The sequence below is a fragment of the Zeus faber genome (genome assembly GCF_960531495.2).
Source record: "Zeus faber genome assembly, chromosome: 6".
Classification (NCBI taxonomy): Eukaryota; Metazoa; Chordata; class Actinopteri; order Zeiformes; family Zeidae; genus Zeus; species Zeus faber.
Genome location: NC_137201.1, coordinates 35,882,348 through 35,891,277, shown reverse-complemented (window position 1 = coordinate 35,891,277; position 8,930 = coordinate 35,882,348).

Sequence of the window (8,930 nt, the reverse complement as noted above, 5' to 3'; positions counted from 1 at the left end):
TATAGTAATACATATGATATGGTATTATATATATATACATCATTAACTTGAACTTGATATACAGTATAGTAATAAATATGATATGGTAATATATATATCATATATCCAGTGAAGCTATATTTATATCATATATAGAAATATATCAACTATACATATATCAATATTATTTAAACAGTATAGTAATATATATCATATATTACTATATTGTCATATGTAAAATATAGGAATACATATATACATATATCCATATATACAGTATAGTAATATACATTATGTTTATAGTATATATATAATATATATCATATTTACAGTATCGATATGTATGTACAAATATCCATATAAATGATATATAGTTATATATATCATATACACAGTATATATATACTGTGTATATGAGATATATTACTATGTATGATATGTCTAAATATATACTGTGTATATGATATATATTGCTATGTATGATATATAAATATATATATATATATATGTATAGTATATATTATATATATAGTCTAGCAATATAAATTATATATACAGTATAGTAATATATATCATATATACAGTGTAGTAATATATATATATATAATGTATACAGTCTAGTAGTATAAATCACATATACAGTATAGTAATATATATTTAATGTATACAGTTTAGAAATATATATCATATATAAACTGTCGCTCTGTCAAAAGAATTATTTCATAAACAGTTAAAAATGATATTACAGGCAAAGATAAATTAAAGATAATATCAAATGAAATGTATTGACATGAATGAGTGGCGACGCGCATTTCAAAGGAGACAATGGAGGCACGTGTGTGGCACTGATCATGATATGAGAATGATACTATGAGAATGATAGTACAATACTATAATAAGTAAAATATTAAAATAAGTGTATTACTGTAATAAATATAATACTATGATAAGTATAATAATATAATAAGTTTAATACTATAATAAGTATAATAACATAATAAGTATAATAATATAATAAGTATAATAATATTATAAGAATAATAACATAATAAGTATAATAACAAGTATAATAATATATGTATAATAACATAATAAGTATAAAATAATATGTTTAATACTATAATAAGTATAATAACAACAAGAATGATAATGATTCAATAATATTAACAACCACTTCCTGTAAAACAACAACCATAATAACCTCAATGCTGATTACAAAAGATAAACATTAACAACCACTGTTAATACAATAAAGCAACAATAACAAAAATGTGTTATTATTAATATTGTTATTATTCCACGTGTAGTCTTCACGTGGATTTCACCGACATTTTGTTCCTTTGGATGAATTCACTTTTGAGATTAAATAAAAAAAAGATCCGGTTCAATATTTCATAGAATCTTATCTAAAATCAGTGAAACTGTAAAAGAGAACAAAAGGGGATTTTCCTCTGATTATACATTTGTTTTGTTTTCGCTTTGTTTAATTTTCTATTTGATCTGAAGTTGCAGCACATTTTGCTCCAAACGGAATGGAACAGGGGCCACACGGAGGGCCTGGTTTTGGTCCTGGTGCTGGTCCTGGTCCTGGTCCTGGTACTGGTACTGGTGCTGGTCTTGGTCTTGGTCTTGGTCTTGGTCTTGGTCCTGGTCCTGGTTCTGGTGCAGGTTCTGGTTCTGGTGCTGGTCTTGGTGGTGGTGCTGGTCCTGGTGCTGGTGCTGGTGCTGGTGCTGGTGCTGGTCCTGGTCCTGGTCCTGGTTCTGGTGCTGGCCCTAGTGCTGGTGCTGGTCCTGGTTCTGGTGCTGGTCGTGGTGCTGGTGCTGGTCTTGGTCCTGGTTCTGGTAACTAGTCCTGGTGCTGGTGCTGGTGCTGGTGCTGGTCCTGGTTCTGTGCTAGTCCTGGTGCTGGTCCTGGTGCTGGTGCTGATGCTGGTCCTGGTCCTGAAGAAAATCATTTTCAGTTTGTTTCAGTATACAGTGGAAAAGAAAGGAGAACAGAGTGATGGGGATGTTTGTTTTCACATGGATGGAAGGAAGGATGGAGGGATGAAGAAGGATGGAGGGATGAAGAAGGATGGAGGGATGAAGATAGAGAGATGAAGAAGGAGCGTGGTGACCCTCCGTGTGGTGACGTCACAGCCCCTCCAGACCTACTGCAGTCCTCCTCCTCTTCTTCCTCCTACTCCTCCTCTTTCTCCTCCTCCTCCTCCTGTTCCTCCTCCCCTCCTCCCTCCTCCTCTCTTCTTCTTCTCCTCCTTCTCTTCTCCTCCACCAGACGCGCCGAGGTTCCAGACGCAAAGTGCAGATTGATGGAGGAGAATCGATCACTTATCCACTTTATTCACTTTGTTCACTTCTCCTCCTCCTCCTCCTCCTCCTCCTCCTCCTCCTCCTCCCCTTCCTCCTCCTCTTCTTCCTCTTCCTCCTCCTCCTCCGTCTCCTCCTCCTCCTCCTCCTCCTCCTCTCCTGATCCGGGAACCAGGAGGGGGTTCCGGACCCACATGCGGATCTTCCCCGCGGCTGGAGCGCAGCTCAGCGGGTCCGGAGCTCCGTGATGGACGCAGCGCTGCGCCTCTCAGCGGGGACCGGCGGCTCCCCCCCTGCCCCGGTACCGGGCTCCCCCCCGGTCCCGGGCTCCAAACCGCTGGCCTTCTCCATCGAACGGATCATGTCCCGGACTCCGGAGCCTAGGCCCGTCCCGCTGTGGTTCCAATCCCCCCCAGGGCGCCCCGAGCCGCCCGACGCGCCCCCCGCACCCGTGCGCTGCGTGCTCCCGTTCGTGCCGCTGACGTACGAACCGAACCCGCTGAACTTCGGACCGGACTCGAGCCGCTCCGACGCCGCGGCCGCGCGGAGCTGCGGCGACTTCCTGGGCGTCGGGTTCCGCCACAAGCACGAGCATCCCGGCGCGTCCCCGAGCAGCGGCCAGTACAAGTTGTTCCGGCCCCGGGTGGTGGGTCCGGCTTTCCACCCGGTGGGCGCGCTCTGCTACCTGGACTGCGGGGACACGCCCGGTCCGCCCCCCGTGGTCAACCTGCACCCGGTGGCCTCCTACCTGCTGCACGCCCCGCTCCGCCACAAAGCCTTCCTCGCGGAGCGGAGCAAGGGCCCGGGCGCGCTCGGACACTTGAAGGAGCACCCGGGCCCCGTCCAGGTCCAGGACCCCGTGCCGGTCCAGAGCCACATCCAGCTCCAGGTCCAGCACTACGGGAAGGGCTTCAAGAGCTCCCCCAGGACCAGCGGCTCGGGACCCGGGAGCAGAGCCAAGGTGTTCACCTGCGAAGTGTGCGGAAAGGTGATACTTATTATGTTGTACTTCATTTACTTATTATTTGATAGTTATTCTACGTCTTATATTATACTTATTATGCGTATTATATTATACTTATTATGCGTATTATATTATACTTATTACATTATACTTATTCTACGTATTATATTATACTTATTATACTTATTATATTATACTTATTATGCTTATTATATTATACTTATTCTACGTATTATATTATACTTATTATGCTTATTATATTATACTTATTCTACGTATTATATTATACTTATTATACTTATTATATTATACTTATTATATTATACTTATTATACGTATTATATTATACATATTATGCTTATTATATTATACTTATTATACTTCTCATATTATACTTATTATACTTATTATATTATACTTATTATACGTATTATATTATACATATTATGCTTATTATATTATACTTATTATACTTCTCATATTATACTTATTATACTTATTATATTATACTTATTATACGTATTATATTATACTTATTATATGATACTTATTATACTTATCATATTATACTTATTATTTTATAATTATTATACTTATTATATTATACTTATTATACCTATGATATTATACTTATTATAATTATTATATGATATGTATTATACTCATTATTTTATAGTTATTATAATTATTAAATTATACGTATTATACTTATTATATTATACGTATTATACTTATTATTTGTTTGAAATATTATTGTATAGATATTATAGTTATGTTAACTATTACGGTTATTATAGAAATTATAGTTATTATACATATATTTGATATTATAGGTACTATAGATATTATACATATTATACATATTCATATATATATTATTTATATTATAGATATTATATATATATGTATTATAGATAGAATAAATATTATAAACATTATAGATATAGATGTTATAGATAATGTATATGATTATAGATTTTATAGATATAGATATTAACTATTAACTATTTTTTATAAATATGTATTATAGATTAGATTAGAAATATTAAAGATATAGATACTATAGATATTTTAGATATATGTATTATAGATATTATAGCTATGTATTATAGATATTATAGATATAGATATTATATACGTATAGATATTCTAGTTATTATACACATAGACAAATTACATATGTTTTATAGACATATGTATTGTAGATATTATACATATTATATATGTATTATAGACATATGTATTATACATATTATACATATATCGTAGATATTATAGATATCTTACATATTCTACATATAAATATTAAAGATACTTTACATATAGATATTATACATATTATATAGATATTGTACATATTATACATATAGATATAATAGATATTATACATGTAGATATTATAGATATTAAAAATGGATACGAACTCGAAACAAAAATGTACTACCAAACGTATAGACATGAACATTCCATTCTTTAGTTCCTCTTTATTGGTTTATTCATCTGTTGTCCTTCAGGCCGTATTAATATTTATATGTTTATATTTAGCTGCTTTAAACCGCTGTAAACTGCTTCTAATCGCTTTAACCACCTTAAACCACATTAACTCGCTCGAACCCGCTCTAACCCTAACCTAACCTAACCCTAACCCTAACACTAACCTAACCTAACCCTAACCCTAACCCTAACCCTAACCTAACCCTAACACTAACCCTAACCCTAACCCTAACCCTAACCTAACCCTCACCCTCACCCCAACCCCAACCCTAACCCTAACCCTAACCCTAACCTAACCTTAACCCTAACCCTAACCCTCACCCTAACCCTCACCCTCACCTTAACCCTCACCCTCACCTTAACCCTCTTCCTTCTGCTTTCAGGTCTTTAACGCGCACTACAACCTCACGCGCCACATGCCCGTGCACACAGGCGCGCGTCCCTTCGTGTGCAAAGTGTGCGGGAAAGGCTTCCGTCAGGCCAGCACGCTGTGTCGTCACAAGATTATCCACACTCAGGTTAATACAACTCAAATACATTTGCAAAAAGTTTTTATTTGTATTTTGAACATCTGTAAGAAGGAGCTTTTCTATTTTCTATATTCTATTATTCCATTTTTCGATTTACTTGTTTCTATTTTTCTATTTTCTAGTTTCTATTCTTCTACTTTAAATTTTCAATTTTCTATTTTTGTATTTTCTATGTTTAAGTATATTTTAGTCTCCAGCTCCTCTTTCTCGATTCTGTTTCCTGCAGGAAAAGCCGCACAAGTGCAGCCAGTGCGGGAAGGCCTTCAACCGCAGCTCCACGCTCAACACGCACACGCGCATCCACGCAGGATATAAACCGTTCGTGTGCGAATTCTGCGGAAAGGGTTTTCACCAAAAAGGTAAAAACATCAAATTTATCGATTTGATATTTATCAAATGTTGATCAAATAAAGTATTGAATGTTTAGCGGTCGGAAAAACTGTAGAACTGGTGTAAAGATTTATTCTAAAGGAAATAATTGTTACTACTACTACAACTACTACTATTACTACTACTACTATAATCATAATAATAATAATAATATTATTATTATTATTATTATTATTATTATTATTATTAGTAGTAGTAGTAGTAGAAGTAGTAGTAGTAGTAGTAGTAGTTATTATTATTATTATTATTATTATTATAGTAGTAGTAGTAGTAGTAGTAGTCTAAGTATATTATTATTAGTAGTAGTATAATATAATAATAATAATACTACTACTACTACTAATAATAATAATAATAATAATGATAATAATAATAATTAAAGAGTTATTATTATTATTATTATTATTATTATTGTTACAATAATAATAATAATAATAACAATTATAATAATAATAATAAAGTTATAATGATATCATTATTAATATGAATGATTTACAGGAAACTATAAGAACCACAAGCTGACGCACAGCGGGGAGAAGCAGTTTAAATGCAGCATCTGCAGCAAAGCTTTCCATCAGGTTTACAACCTGACATTCCACATGCACACGCATAACGATAAGAAGCCCTTCACGTGCACGAGCTGCGGGAAAGGATTCTGCCGCAACTTTGATCTCAAGAAACACGTGAGGAAGCTGCACGAGCCCCCGCAGTCCCCCTGCGGTCCGCCGCAGCTGAGCCGCGCCGAGGCCGCAGCGGTGCCGCGCTGAGGCCGCAGCTGAGCCGCGCCGAGGCCGCAGCTGTGCCGCGCTGAGGCCGCAGCTGTGCCGCGCTGAGGCCGCAGCTGTGCCGCGCTGAGGCCGCATCGGAGCCGCGCCGAGGCCGCAGCTGTGCCGCGCTGAGGCCGCATCGGAGCCGCGCCGAGGCCGCAGCTGTGCCGCGCTGAGGCCGCATCGGAGCTGTGCTGAGGCCGCAGCTGGGCCGCGCTGAGCCGCGCTAAGGCCGCATCGGTGCCGCGCTTAGGCCGTAGTTGAGCTGCGCTGAGGCCGCATCGGTGCCGCGCTGAGGCCGCATCGGAGCCGCGCTGAGGTCGCATCGGATTGGCGCTGAGGCCGCATCGGTGTCGCGCTGAGGCCGCAGCGGAGCCGCGCTGAGGCCGCAGCTATGAAAGAAAGTGAAATGGACACCAAGAGAAAAGGAAGACAAAAGAGAGAGAAAAGTGATGGACTGAGTGAAGATTCATTTTGTCATCATTTTAGTTTGAATCTCAGGTTTATTGCATAAATGTTATTTATTTGATGCTGTTGTAATTTAATGAAAAGTTTCTGTCACATTGAGCTTCAGATGTTTATCCCAAAGTTAAATTAATAAAACAAACTGTGTGTTTACATGATTTTACACCTAATTTGGGAAAATGACCTTTTCATTTATAAGTTTTAACTCCAACACTGCGGCTGGATGAGAAACTGATCAATATTAAACTGATAAATATGAATCTGATCAGTATAAAACTGATCACAATTAATACTGATCAGTATTTATACTGATCAATATTATTTTTTCCTTTGTCCGTTTTCCGAATTGAATCAATCATTTGGATCATTGTAGTTTTGAATCATTTAAAACAGTTTAAACTGTTTAAATCTCTGAATATTTGAGATTGGGGTTAAAGCTCCCCCTGGTGGACACTGTTACCCCGATACTATAACACAACATTATAATACAATGATCGTATCGTATCATAATACAATAATACTACATAATAATAATACTATGATCATATCATAATTCTATTATACTACATAATACTATGATCGTATCATAATACTATTATACCACATAATAATAATACTATGATGGTATCATAATGCTATAATACTACATAATTATACTATTGCCATATTGTATCATAATCCAACAATACTACTACATATTAACACAATAATCATATCATAATACTATAAACTACATAATAATACTATCGTATTGTATCATATATAAAACTTCATAATAATAATACTATAATAATATATTTTCATAATAGTATAATACTACATAATAATACAATGATTGTATTGTATCATAATACTAGAATACTACATAATCATAACAACATAATACTACATAATAAAATGAATATTGTATCGTATGATAACATTCTGATAATTAATAATAATAATATGATCATATCATATCATAGCACTATAATACTACATAATAATACTATGATTATGTCATATCATAACACTATGATACGATAATACTCAATAATTATACTACCGTAATGATGTATCATAATATTATAATACGACATAATAATACTATGATAATATTGCATCATAATACTGTAATACTTCAAAATAATACGACCATAATTCTGTACCATAATACTGTAATACTACAATACTACAAAATGATATGATCAAAGATGAATACTAATACTACTACATAACTATATTATAATAATTGTATAATAATACTATAATACTACATGATAAAATTGTATAATAATACAACAATACCACATGATAATACAGTATAATAACACTAGCATCAAAAGATTTTATTGAATATAAAAATATGAAGGAATGACTCGTTGATGAGAGGAACGTTCGTGTTTTACAGAGAAACCAGTGACAAACCAAAAGCTGCTTTTCCCTGTGTGTGTGTGTGTGTGTGTACATGAATGAGTGTGTGTGTGTGTGTGTATACATGAATGAGTGTGTGTGTGTGTGTGTACATGAATGAGTGTGTGTGTGTTACGGTGTGTGTGTGACTGAGTGTGTGTGTGTGTGTTACGGTGTGTGTGTGTGTGTGTGTGTGTGTGTGTGTGTGTGTGTGTACATGAATGAGTGTGTGTGTGTGTGTGTACATGAATGAGTGTGTGTGTGTTACGGTGTGTGTGTGACTGAGTGTGTGTGTGTGTTACAGTGTGTGTGTGTGTGTGTGTGTGTGTGTGTGTGTGTGTGACTGAGTGTGTGTGTGTGTTACGGTGTGTGTGTGACTGAGTGTGTGTGTGTGTTACGGTGTGTGTGTGTGACTGAGTGTGTGTGTGTGTTACGGTGTGTGTGTGTGTGTGTGTGTGTACATGAATGAGTGTGTGTGTGTTACGGTGTGTGTGTGACTGAGTGTGTGTGTGTGTGTGTTACGGTGTGTGTGTGACTGAGTGTGTGTGTGTGTTACGGTGTGTGTGTGTGTGTGTGTGTGTGTGTGTGTGTGTGTGTGTGACTGAGTGTGTGTGTGTGTTACGGTGTGTGTGTGACTGAGTG